The sequence below is a fragment of the Armigeres subalbatus genome, chromosome 3, assembly GCF_024139115.2.
Source record: "Armigeres subalbatus isolate Guangzhou_Male chromosome 3, GZ_Asu_2, whole genome shotgun sequence".
Lineage (NCBI taxonomy): Eukaryota > Metazoa > Arthropoda > Insecta > Diptera > Culicidae > Armigeres > Armigeres subalbatus.
In genome coordinates this window covers 392,552,309-392,566,859 of record NC_085141.1, presented here as the reverse complement: position 1 = coordinate 392,566,859, position 14,551 = coordinate 392,552,309, and the positions used below count along the sequence as shown (strand labels likewise).

Here is a 14,551-nt window from a genome sequence, read left to right as displayed (position 1 = left end):
TTTCATCTTTCCGGCATTACATTAATAATTGCGATGTTTCAGATCCAAGTTATTGTTTTTGGAATGCTAGCACGATGAAAATCTTATGCCCAGGTAAATCGTTAAAAAGTATAGACCGGACCGGGAATCGAACCCAGCCTCCTTCACTATGTTATTGCATCAGAAGACTAAAAGTTTTGGGAGCTATTTGATTTCAAAATTTCGTTTTGTTTTCGTTACGCATTTGTATTATAATTAAACCTAAACAGTTTGAAGTTAACTCAATTTAATATGACAATTATTAGTGTTACTAGAGTTTAAAATAGCGAAGTCGAAGTGCATAAATTTTTCGGAAGCCCAATTTTTTTTTATTTTGATTGATTTGATGGAAGTTACATGAAAATCGAATACGAAATTATGACTTTTACATGCCTGTAGATAAATTTTCAAAAAAAATCCAGGGGTTACCTCAAGCTATGCAAACGTCTGAAGGGGTACCCGTACCAATGAAGGAAAAGGTTGAGAACCGCTGCTCTATGCAGCAGCAACGAGATTTGAATATGTTGCCATGTGAAATTTTATGATATAACTTGATTACTTACCTTGAAATTATCCAAAAATCGACTTGTTTATATTATGTTTAGCCCCATAAGAAAACGAGGAGTCTATCAAATCGGCTCAACCAAAGCGTTTTTCATCTAGTTTAAATATATTCTAACTATTAGCGATGGAAAACTCGAATGAAAAGATATGTGCCAATGGCGGTCTGGTTCCAGCGAGAATTACTATATAAAAAAAGTTCCCAAATTTATTTATTTTTTAAAAAATGAAATGTTATTTATTCGTTGATAAAAAAAAACACTTAAAACTAATGCTCCATGAATTCTGGAAAGCTCATATTCAAGGAATTCTAGGTTTTCCCATCTCCAGGACTGAGGACTTATCCCTTCAGGAATTATACAGGATTTCTCCGCTAAGAATTCTAGAGAATTTTACTGTACCCCTCCTTCCTTTCAGGTATTTCTTTTTTCACGATTTCTCGGGTAATCCTCCCAGAGGTACATATTTTAGGAAATTCTGAAGACTCGACTCGACTCGAATTCGAAAGACTCCTCCAATCCCTCTGGCACGCCCTTTGTGGAATCCCATCCCAAGAAGTTCAGTGAAATTTCTCCTCCAGGAATTTTGATTAACTCCTGCACCGAGGATCCTGGAGAATTGCTTAGCCCAATCCAGATATTCTGGACAAATCCTCTATCGAGAGCTCTGGAGAATTTCTCCCTTTTGAATAATGAGGAAACTTTCTTTTATAAAACCTGGTAAACGTATTCAACATGTTTCTAATGAACTCTTTCTTGTGAAGTTCTGGGGAGTTCCATCTCCAAGAATTTGCGATGTTTATAATGTTTGCATTTTTTGTCATAAGACTAACTCTATGATGCTCAGATGCATAGAGAAGTCCAAAAATAGTGTCATAAATTGAACCAAATCACTCTCGGTGTAATCTTGCTTTGTAGCCACGGATTTTATTTCCAGATTAAGGAAGATATTGTGCTGAGTATTTTCACTTGGAATTCCTGAAATTCTTGGAGACGTACTGTAGAACTCCTAGAATTTCTACATAAGTTATCCAACATTGTGAATAAATTTCCGTAATCGCAACGAGTGGTAATGAGTTCTCGTAAGAAAAAATGTGTGTTCATGAGTAACTACAAGTGCATTCAGTGAGTGCAAAGCATATATAATGGATAAGGTAGTCATGGATTTATAGCAGTTAGCGATTTTTGAGTTTTGAGCAGGGAATCAATTTTTCTCGAATGCGCAAGCGAAACAAGTGACAAAAGAGAACCAACGACAAAGCTTTGTTTTTGTCGGAGATTATAATGACAAAGATTCGAAATTTTTTGTCAGCAACAAAAAAGAAGACAATTTCGTTGCCAACTTTTCATCCCGTTATTTGGCATTATCTCTACAGCAAATCTCGGTTTTAAGTTATCATAGTTTCTGCTTTTATGATAATATTCGAGAATCTAACTATGATTACAAAGTTAGCATCGTACTCTCGGAAATATCAATAAAGCATGCAAGCCAAATGATTCATGTCATATTGTGTTTGGGTTCTGACAAAGGCTTGTTGCGAGGTGCCTTTGTCAGTATTTATTTATTTATTATCAGACTAAGGCCGGAGTGGCCTGTGCTTCACATGAAAGTCTTCTCCATTCAGCTCGGTCCATGGCTGCACTTCGCCAACCACGCAGTCTGCGGAGGGTCCGCAAATCGTCCTCCACCTGATCGATCCACCTTGCCGCTGTGCACCTCGCCTTCTTGTTCCCGTCGGATCGTTGTCGAGAACCATTTTCACCGGATTACTGTCCGACATTCTGGCTACGTGCCCGGCCCACCGCAGTCTTCCGATTTTCGCGGTGTGAACGATGGATGGTTCTCCCAACAGCTGATGCAATTCGTGGTTCATTCGCCTCCTCCACGTACCGTCCGCCATCTGCACCCCACCATAGATGGTACGCAGCACTTTCCTTTCAAAAACTCCCAGTGCGCGTTGGTCCTCCACGAGCATCGTCCAGGTCTCGTGTCCGTAGAGAACTACCGGTCTTATAAGCGTTTTGTAGATAGTCAGTTTGGTACGGCGGCGATCTCTATTCGATCGGAGCGTCCTCCGGAGTCCAAAGTACGTACGATTTCCAGCCACTATGCGACTCCGAATTTCTCTGCTGGTATCGTTATCGGCGGTCACCAGTGAGCCCAAGTACACGAATTCTTCTATCACCTCGATTTCGTCACCACCGATAGAAACTCGTGGTGGGTGGCTTACATTGACCTCTCTTGAGCCTCTTCCTATCATGTACTTCGTCTTCGACGTATTGATGACTAGTCCAATCCGTTTAGCTTCGCTTTTCAGTCTGATGTAGTCTTCCTTCATCCTCTCAAAGTTACGTGCCATGATATCAATGTCGTCGGCGAAACCAAATAACTGGACGGACTTCGTGAAAATCGTACCACTCGTGTCAATCCCTGCCCTCCGTATTACTCCCTCCAAAGCGATGTTGAATAGCAGACACGAAAGACCATCACCTTGCCGTAACCCTCTACGCGTTTCGAAGGGACTCGAGAATGCCCCTGAAACTCGAACTACGCACATCACCCGATCCATCGTCGCCTTGATCAACCGTATCAGTTTATCCGGAAATCCGTTTTCGTGCATTAGCTGCCATAGCTGGTCCCGATCGATTGTATCACATGCGACTTTGAAGTCGATAAATAGATGATGTGTGGGCACGTTGTATTCGCGGCATTTCTGCAATACCTGACGTATGGCGAACACCTGGTCTGTGGTAGAGCGTTCACCCATAAATCCCGCCTGGTACTGCCCCACGAACTCTCTTGCAATTGGTGTTAGTCGGCGGCATAACATTTGGGAGAGTACCTTGTAGGCGGCGTTCAACAATGTGATTGCGCGGTAGTTGCTGCAATCCAGCTTATCGCCCTTTTTTGTAGATGGGACACACGACACCTTCCATCCACTCCTGCGGTAGAAACTCATCTTCCCAAACCTTGCTAATCACCCAGTGCAGCGCTCTAGCTAGTGCCGCACCACCGTGTTTAAACAGCTCTCCTGGTAGTTGGTCAACTCCAGGGGCTTTGTTGTTTTTCAGCCGGCCGATCTCCTCCTGGATTTCCTGGAGATTCAGAGCCGGAAGTCGCATGTCCTGCGCGCGTGCTCCTAGGTTCATTACCATGCCGCCACCGTTGTCTGCCATATCGCCATTCAGGTGCTCTTCGTAGTGCTGCCGCCACCTTTGGATCACCTCACGCTCGTTTGTAAGAAGGTTCCCGTTTATGTCCTTACACATATCGGGCTGTGACACGTGGCCCTTACGTGAACGGTTCAACTTCTCATAGAGCTTTCGTGCGTTATTAGCGCGGTACAGTTCCTCCGTCTCTTCACGGTCTCGATCTTCCTGCTGGCGCTTTTTCCTCCGGAAAATCGAGTTTTGTCTGTTCCGCGCCCGTTTGTATCGTGCCTCGTTCGCCCTCGTGCGGTGTTGCAGCAATCTCGCCCATGCTGCACTCTTCTCTTCGACTAACTGCTCACATTCGCCGTCATACCAGTCGTTTCTCTGATCCGGAGCCACTGTGCCTTGTGCAGCGGTTGCGGTGCTACCAATGGGGGATCGAATATCTCCAGCCATCTTCAAGAGATGCTGCGCCTAGCTGCTCTTCCGTTGGGAGTGCCACTTCCAGCTGCTGCGCGTAGTCTTGGGCTAGTCTACCGTCTTGTAGCCGCCCAATGTTTAGCCGCGGCGGACGACTCCGACGCGTGTTGATCACCGTCGAGAGTTTTGAGCGCAGACATACTGCGACGAGGTAGTGGTCGGATTCAATATTCGCACTGCGGTAAGTGCGTACGTTCGTGATGTCGGAGAAGAATTTACCGTCGATTAGAACGTGGTCGATTTGGTTTTCCGTTACTTGATTAGGTGATTTCCATGTGGACTTGTGGATATTCTTGCGGGGGAAGAAAGTGCTTCGGACCCATTCCGCGGGAGGCTGCCAAGTTTATGCATCGTTGGCCGTTGTCGTTCGATACGGTATGCAGACTATCCGGTCCGATGACCGGTCTATACATTTCCTCCCTTCCTACCTGAGCGTTCATGTCACCGATGACGATTTTGACGTCCCACAGTGGGCATCCATCGTATGTCTGCTCCAGCTGCGCATAGAACGCATCTTTCTCGTCGTCGGATCTCCCCTTCGTGTGGGCGGTGCACGTTGATGATGCTATAGTTGAAGAAACGGCCTTTTATCCTCAGCTTGCACATCCTTGCGATGATTGGTTTGCGTGATTGGGTACGCAATGGCGCATCTTTCCCAGCACCAGGAAGCCGGTTCCCAGCTCGTTGGTGGTGCCACAGCTTTGGTAGAAGGTAGCCGCTCGATGCCCGCTTTTCCACACTTTCTGTCCTGTCCAGCAGATTTCCTGCAGCGCTACGACATCGAAGTTGCGGGGATGTAATTCATCGTAGATTATCCTGTCGCAACCTGCGAAGCCTAGTGACTCGCAGTTCCATGTTCCAAGCTTCCAATCGTGATCCTTTATTCGTCGCCTAGGTCGTTGCCGATTGTATCGAGTCGTATTATCTTCTATGTCGTTCGTAATAGTTGTTTTAAAGGCGGCTTATTGGGCCTGCGTAAACCTCCTGTCTCGTCGGAGGGCCGTCGTGTCAGGGCTGTTTAGCGTCCCACCTAACACCAGGACTTGGGCTTGTGCGCTTTGAGCGGCACACGGTCGCTACTTGCGGATACATGCAGCTTTTTATAGAGGTTTAACAGGGCCCACTGTCAAACCCCACCACATCCTAGGCAGGCGCCACAACTCGCAGATGGCCTGGGGAGGGATCGTCAAGCCCTTGGACATAGTCCCTGCTAGTCCCTGCTTGTCTGATGAGTTCGTTTCTTTTAACGGCAATTGTTTGTACATCTTTTATATTAAATGTAACAAAGAAATAAGAAAATCCAATCAAAGGTCTTTCCAAGTCGGACAGTGATTAGAAGTGGACGTGGTCCCAGAGCATTGTGGAATCTTTATAAAAGTGACTGTTAGCTGTTCGAAGAAGTAGAGTGAGTCAGATTTTGTTAGAATAATCCAACATTATATTATTGTAATGTATAATCTCATTATTCTAGTATTTGGAAAGTACATAAAAGTATAGTGGAAATTAGGCAGGCCCAAGTGAGAGGAAACGCAGATTTCCTATGTGAGTCCTTAGAACCGCCATAATGGTGCGAAAGATTTTAATGTGTAGTACGTGTCATTTTTTGTAGATCTTTTAAAGATATTAGCTGCCATCAAACCAGCTAAACTTTGAATCTGCTGCTCGAGGCTCAGGTAAATGCGTTTTGTTATGTGTTTTAATTGGAATGAGGGTGTGCCGTCTGAATGATTACCGGGTGCTAATCGACATGTGTGTGCTTTCTTTTCTCCGTGAAGGAACCTAAATCCTTCACGCGAAGGTGTTTCTGCCGGGTTCTAGACCCGGAAGTAGGTTGTAGGGGGATTCGACCGCTTCGAGTCCTCTAGGTGGATCCGGAAGCTTGGCGGTTTGTAGGCTATAAGCCTCATCGTCCGGCCAGTGAGACACCATCGCACCTACGGGCCTGGGAGAATCCACGTCTCCCGAGAATCACCATTCGATCGCCAATTGTCGGAAGAATTCTCCATCTCGTTGGCCTCGGGACAGCTGACAGTTCGACGCAAACCGATCTGCACGAGATAGTGTCGGCGCACACTACGAGCGAACGTGTACCACCCACCGCATCGCCGGGTGAAGATCAGCACCATCGAATGACAGCAATCGCGTAGCCGATTGCAGCACGCATACTACCGCAGCAGTTGCCGTTCGCTTTGCCTAGCACGACTGTCAGACACACGCTTCGTCGCACCAACAGCGAACCCACGCACACATCGTGAACCTTCGTCGCACCGGCGGCGTGATTACGGCACTACCACACAGCCATCGTAGCTCCGGCGGCAAACTCGCCGCCAACCACTTTCGCTTTCGTTGCTCCGGCGGCGTTCACAGCAGAGACTGCCCCGCCACCCATCGTCGCATCCATCGTTGGACCACGCATAAGCTCGAGCGTAGCGAGCAGATTCAGGTCAGATACTTTTAGCCTAACCAAATGTAAACATTCGAAGGGACCGAGAACAAAGCACGGCCGTGCAAATCATAATTCCTATTGGAATTGTAGGAAGTAGTAGGATCAGAACGACAATATAAGATCTGTAAATTTGAACGTTTGTCTAGTCGCTCAAGAGGAAGAAAGGAGTTGATTGGATGGTTTTTATTAATTTAGGGGATTATTTTTGGGGCTTTCGGTGTATTTGCTTGCCGTTGGGTAAATTTTGTGGTCGGATAAGGACGGTTAAAATTTGCGTCATTCCACAGTAATTTGATGGACTCGCCCTGAGTCTCGCTGGGCAAACAATTCTTGCTGCTTCACATGCAGACGATCTGATCGTCTGCTTGGCGCAAAAGTGAAGTTGGTTGAAGGAAAACCAGAATCGATTCCAACCAAATTCTGAACCGTTTTATTTGGCGCCTAACGTGGGGCGCCAAATGAAACGGTTTAAGATCGGTTGGATTCGATTCTGGTTTCTTTCGACTGACTTCACTTCAGCGCCAAGCAGACGATTAAATCATTTGCTTGTGAAGCAGCAATATTTGTATGCCCGGCGAGACTCAGGGCGAGTCCATCAAACACGCGGAAATGATCAAAAACGAGTCCGACCTATCAGTCTACAATTTTCCACCCAAACGGCAAGGCACACGAAAATCCCCTTTGAAATTCCCAAAAAAAAACTCTAATTAAATCCCACCCAATCAAAATACTTTCTTCATCAAAAGCGATCTAGCAAACGTTCAAATTTCTATATTGTCGTTGTTTCCAAACCTCTAGCTCCTAGAATTCCAATTGGAATTTCTGCGCACGGCCGTCCTTCTATGCTTGGTCCCTTTCGCTTTCTACTCTACTGTTTACATATAGTATGGATAGATCTGACCTTGAATCATGCTCGCTCAGCTCGAGCTCAGGCGGGGTCCAACGATGGATGCGACGAAGTGGCGGAGCAGTTTCGACTGAGTACGCCGCCGGTGCGACGATAGCTTGCTGATGGGTACGCAGCCGGTGGGGCAACGGATGATGGTGTGGGTGGCGAGTTCGCCGCCGGTGCGACGAAGGCGATCAAGCTGTGTGCGTGTGCGACGAAAGCTGTTTCTTGCCGCCGGAGCGACGAATGCTGTGTGTTGGCGAACGAATCGTGCCGCCGGAGCGACGATGGCTGTCCGTGTAGTAGTGGATACGATGTCGGTGCGTCGAAGGTGATTCGCGCTGTAGGGTGTGTGCTTCGCACGATGGCCAACGTGGCGGTGCTCGTCGACTGGAGATCACTCAGCGATGCTGTGGGTGGTTCGCTTGGTGCTATAGTGTGCACCGACACTACGTCGTGCCGATCGTTTGGACGTCGATCTGCCAGCTGTCTCGAGGCCAACGAGACCGAAGCCAACGAGTGAGAATGCGTCCGGCTGTTGGCTACCGAAAAGCGATTCTCGGGAGATGTGGTGTTCTCCCTGGCCCGTAGGTGCGACGATGAACCACTGGCCCGATGATGAGGCTTAAACCCTACAATGGCTTCGGGATTCACCCAGAGGATCCGGAATGGTCGAATCCTGCTACACCTACCTCCGGTTCTAGAACCCGGCAGGAACACCTTCGCGTGAAGGAATTAGATTCTTTCACGAAACAAAAAAGAAGACACACGTATCGATTAGCACAAAATACACAATATAGACGGCACAAAATTCTCCCTCCGAATAAGTCATCAGTTTTCTACGAGCTTACCTGAGCCTCGAGCAGCAGATTCTGAATTTGGCTGGTTTGGCGACAGCTTTAATCTATTCTAAGATCTAGAAAAGTGACACACAATCTTAATTAAAACTTCATCATCATGGCGGATTTACCAACTCACTTTGGAAATCTTCGTTTCCACTCACTGGGCCTACTATTTTTCCACGTTTTTTAAAAATAATTTTCCGAATTAATTTAGAATAATTAAAAAGCAATGATACAATTTTAGGATAATCGTTCGATTTGAGCCTAGCTCACATAACTTTTTCAATCAGCTAACAGTCACTTTTCAACTCTCTATAATTTCCACAAACTTTTGGGACCACGTCCGCTTTTAATCACTGATCGAATCAGAAAGACTTTTGATTGAGTTTCTTACTTCTTAGTTATCTTTATTCTATTATAATGATTCAAACAATTGCCGGTTAAATTGAACTCATGAGTTAAACAAATAATTTAATTTCGTGAGTAGGCATAAAATTGTATCGGGATAAGGTAATAGAATAATTAGGCTATCCACCACTAGAAGGCGCGAATATCATAAAACGGCAGAATATTTGCTTCTGATTTGAATCAATCTTACTCAAGACGAAAAGGTTGATCAATCGAACTGACACAGAATATATTTTGTCTAAACTTGTAACATAGTTACACCTTTCGTGTTGGTTACTGCACCGGTGTGTAGAACAAGTTGAAATGCATCATCAGAGCCAGTGCTCCCCGCATTTGGAGCTTTCTAAAAGAAATTTATCATGGGGTATAGCATCCCGAATCAGTTCTCTATCATGACAGCGTGCGAAAAAAGTTTCTCGCGGTATGTTACATATCGTATATGTATACAGAGATGAGTGAGAGACTTGCTCTTTCTCTTTAGGATTCAATCCCTGGACAGGAGGCTTATTTTAGCATCGATACTTTTGGAAATATTAAAAATAGGTCTTAAAAATAGGTAGTTGATCCATATTATATTAGCTTTTGATAAAAACATTAACTGCCTAGTAAAATCCGATGAGCTGATGTGGAATATTCGAAGTTTAAAATTGTATGTTGGACACGGTGTAGAGAGGATAAATATGATTTGAAAGGGTTTCAGGCTATTTAGCCGAATGCCGTTTGGCCGAACGGGTCGTTTGGTGAGAAATCCATTATTAGAAGAGAATATGGTCCGGGTTCTGCGAAACCGCACCGAGTGCCTTTTTGATTGTTTGCAGAATGAGAACGGAACTTTATTCGCATCAATTCATGTCTCATATACCCTTTAATCGCTAACAAAGGTGCAAAACAGGGCACAGGAAGTTCTCACGGTTGACAGCGTTGACGTTTTGCTCAAAATGAACTCACGCTTGTCTGCATGGCTGCCATTCGTCGTCGTCGTCGCCGTGGTCGGATTTACTAACTGGGCCCGGTTGCCACGGTAGCTTCAATCCTTTCGTGTGGCGGCAGCAGCAGCAGCAGCGCAGTCAATCGTACCGTTCCTAATAGCTACGAGATGATTACAATGTTAGTCACCGCATGAGGAACGAGTCTCGCAGTTCCAGACTTCAGATTCCGGAGCGCCAGGACTCCGAGAGACAACTGCGGCGAAGATCGGATAGGTTGGGCCGGGAAAAAAAAACTTCAGCTGCTAGTTAGGTATTTCGGTGTCTTTCCGGGAACCGGCAGATGCGATAAGAATCTTATAACTAAATTGAATTTATATCATTCTCGTGCATTCATTCCGTTGCTCGTTTCTTTCGTTGCTACGCTGTGTGAGTGCGGATGTGCTTGTGTGAAGTCGAGTCAAGACAAGAAGCAATGAAGGTCCGTTTTTCTTCCGCTTCCTGTTATCGGATGGAAACATTGTTTTGACACCGAGCTTTCGGTTGACTTCCGTTTTATTTTCTATTTTTTAGCTGTGGAACGACCTCCATTGAGATGAAATTATACATTCCGGTCATGTCATTGGTTACTGCAGACGGAAGTTATGCGAGACAGTTTTTATTATTCGTGAGAGGATTTTTCTAGAGCATTTGATTTGAAATTTAAATCATCGGCATTGAATTTTATAAATTTTATTAAATTTGAACTCAATTGAATACATCGAGTAGTTGGTTAAATCATAGGCGAAGCAAGTTTTTACATGTGAGGTAGAGATTTCTTTGATTTTCATTTGTGTATTCAAGAGGCAAAGATGAACAAAATGGGATTTTACAGTGGATGATTGATTCATAACATTCAAACTTTTACATGCTTAACCTTTTGTCTGTGCTCTGGGGTCAATATGACCCCAGGCCACTTTGAGTGGCTGCCATTTTTTTGATTTTCAACCGATTCTCATAATTTTTGGTAGTTTGGTAAAACTCGCCGAGATCTGTCTCCTAGGTGCAAATTCACTTTAAAAATCTTGAAAGTATGCGCTACAGTGTACTTTTTTAAAAACTTACGTTGTCTGTGCTCTGAGGGTCAAATTCATTTAAATTGAAATTGCTATAACTTTTTTATTGCTTGGCCAATTTTGGATTTTTGGGGCTGTTTCAAAAGATAATTTAATCATCTTTCAGGTCGTTACCAATGATTGACTGTAGGTGGGCGGGTACATCGTGGGGAGGGGTTTTCGTAAACAGGGTACAAAACCAGTGATTTTTCATGCTTATTTTACTTATATCTGAAAATCCTACCCATTTTGAACTACACCTTTCAAAAACGTTATGCAGGAAGGCGTGTGCTTTAATATGAGGCATTGATTAGTTTAGAGCATGGTCGCTAGGTGGCGGTATATTTGAATTCATTAATTTAGACTACTCAAGTAACTCCGATATATGGAATTTTCCTCATTGTACATGTTCTTATCGCACAAATTCGAAGTTTTTAAAGGTGACGTCTTTAATAAAGTTCGTCTGGTGGGAATGGACTGTCATGTGACGGAATAAATAATTAGGAAATTTACAAATAGGCGGCGCTGGCGTACTTGCAATATTCTTGCATATATGAAATATTGCTTTAGCTTGAGATCCCTCATACCTACACTCAAGTTGTATTCGGCAATATTGTTCAGGATGTCTAGCACTACAAAGCGGTGCTCAACATAATGAGTACGTCTTCCAATTTTTAAATTTGTGCGATAAGAATATTTACACTGAGGAGAATTCTATATATCGCAATATCTTAAGTAGTCCAAAATAATGAATTCAAATATAACACCACCTAGCGGCCGAGTTCTAAACTTATCAACGCCTCATGCCAGGGCACATGCCTTCCTGCATAACCTTTTTGAAAAGGTGCAGTTCAAAAGGGTAGGATTTTCGGATATAAGTAAAATAATCATGAAAAATCACTGGTTTTATACCCTTGTTCACTAAAACCCCTCCCCGCGATGTACCCGCCCACCAATAGTCAATCTTTGGTAACGACCTGAAAGATGATTAAATTATCTTTCGAAACAGCCTCATAAATTCAAAATTGGCCAAACATTAAAAAAGTTATAGCAATTTCAATTTGGGGTCAATTTGACCCCAGAGCACAGACAACGTAAGTTTTTTTGAGCACAGACAGAAGGTTAAGTAGGGGAAAATATTGAGTAAGAGGGGTCAACTTTTGAAATCAGTACAAAGAAAACAATAAGGATTTTCAGCATTCAGGATTCCAACTCAGTTTTGTGCATGATTTCAGTAAAAGTTAGAGCGCTATATTGCAAGCAAAATCGATCTCTGACACTTCAAACGAAAACGACAGCCAGACTATCAGAGTAGAAATCCTACGAAGAACACTTAGTGGATGGCAGACCTAGCTGCAGTAGGAACATAACACATTATCAATGTGAACAAGAAACACAATTTACGGAAAAAAGAGTGAAGCACCTCTGCAAGCGAAAATGTTGTTTTCGCTTTGTATGTATTTTTCATTACCTCGAAAAGTAATGAAAAATAAACACAAACGAAGCATGGAGGTGGATTCATAGAAAGGCTTCTCCGCTGGTGTTGCGAAGCAGCTTATAGCAGCACATCATCGCGTTGGGAAAACAAGTTATTCTTAATTTGAGCGTGAATTTAAAATTTTAAATCGAATAAAACTTTCTCTTTTTGCTAGAAAAGTGAAAAAATGAAACATGGAAAAAGCGGAAACATGAAAAAATCGAACGAAAATGTTACTAACTTTGTCAATTTTTTTTTTCGTTTTGACCTTTCGAAAAAATGAGCCTGAAATTTTCAGCTCAGTTAATGAAATAAAGAGACAAAAGCGTCAACGGAAGAAGTAGCACTGGGTGCCTAATTGTTCACGCATCTGTTTCCAATCCTTCTCCATCTAATACTGACATAAAAGTACTGATTAGAGATGCTGACTGCCTCGTGCCGGTTCTCGTTATTGTAATTGTCTGCACTTTAAAACTCAAGAGCCGTACGACAAGAGAAATGAAACTCAACACAAAGGACTTCCTAGGACCTGCTTTTCAACTAGCTACTAACGAAGACGATGTTTCAAAATCTCACGAATTGTCAGGCTATCTGGAGTCAGTGGAAACGAATGGTGGTGATAAATGGTGGAAGAAGCGTGAGACGTTTGCAGAAATTAATCCTAAACTAAACGTCGTGTAACGTCGTGTAACCAGAAAATATCAACGTTGGCGTACGTTACGCCAGAACAAGGGATTGTAACAATATCCAAACCGAAATAGATTTAAAATTCCAATAGAAATTTGAACTTAAACACAAATCTAAGGAGAAAAAAAACCTAAGCCAATAGACAAAATCCAAATTCTACCCAAATCCAAATCTTATCCAAATCCAACCCAGATACAATCCAAATTCGATCCAAATCCAATCCAATCCAAATCCAATCCAAATTGAAATTCAATCCAATTCCAATCTAAATCCAATCTAAATCCAATCCGAATCTTATCCAAATCCAATCCAAATCCAAATCCAATCCAAATCCAATCCATATCAAATCCAAATCCAATCAAATCTAAATCCAATCCAAATCTTATCCAAATCCAAATCAAATCCAAACCCAATTCAAATTCGATCTTTTCTTAGTCCATATAGTGATATATCAGTCCCATAGGGTAGAATTTAATAAACATCAATGCTTCCCACGCTTCTGTTTACTGAACTTCAATTTTGCACCAACTTCAGTGCTGCTGCTGCGCTTCCAATGCGGTAGTACGCGAGTGGTCTTCTTTCAACCGGAATCTGGACCTCGGAAAGCAGATAGGCTTAGTACGGATTGGCGGCGGTGGCGATGGTGTAGACGAGATAAACCATTCGCCCAGTCATTCTCGAGATGGGGTGATAAAACGTTTCCTCTTGTACTTCATGGAAGCTGGCTTTAATTTGACTTTTTCCCCGAAGTTTTCTTCTCTTTGGAGTTTTAGTTGAGATTTTACGTTTGGCGATGAAGTGGCATGATGATGTGATTATTTGGTGTTAGAAATTCACTTTCTTTTACAAGATCTGTCGAATTTTCTTAGCAAGGGAAGGTTATTTATGAAATTTATTTCCGACATGCAGATACGATAACACTAAAGTTTCTAAATAAATTCCCATGTCGCGTTAGCAGTTTATTCGTCTGCATCTTATTTGAAAACTTAGAAAACGTATTTCCTAGAAGTAATCTATTCTGGTTAAAGCTTTAGCCAGTCGACCAAGGTCGAATCGTAAAGAATAGTCAAACACAAGCGCTCATGCATACGTTCTCTACTTTCGGAGCGGACAGGGCTGGAAATAAGTTCCTTTCCGATTTGATTGAAATCGGGTTGCCTTGTCTATTAATCTTGTTTACACTATAACACAAGTAAAAGAATAAACTGGTTGTAAAATTTAAGACAATTGAACGAAAAAAATATGTAGTCAAACATTTACAAAGCAATAAAATTTTTAGAATTTGTTATTCTGGTTTTTGATTTGTGGCTTCGGAAAATTAAAACATTTAAGAATATAACATTACGGTTTACGCAACCCAAAATAAATACGAAGTTCATATACGACATTATTTCATGAATTGTAGAAACTATTCTATAAATAGAACGAACATCATAGTTGATCTTAAGTTCGTCACTTCCGCAACCAAATTCACTCTGTGGAAGACAGCGCTACCATCCCTGTCCAAAGATGATTTGTGAGCTGGCATTAAAAACTCCAGCCATTCGTTTCGATTTTTTCTAGCCCGTTGC

At 43.0% G+C, this 14,551-nt stretch overlaps 1 protein-coding gene across 1 annotated transcript in view; it reads left to right on the top strand.

Annotated features, from left to right (window-relative positions):
* The window catches only part of LOC134226794 (neuroligin-3-like), a 295,936-nt gene that overhangs the window by 216,178 nt on the left and 65,207 nt on the right, over positions 1-14,551 (top strand). The gene's annotated exons all lie outside the window — the stretch shown is intronic.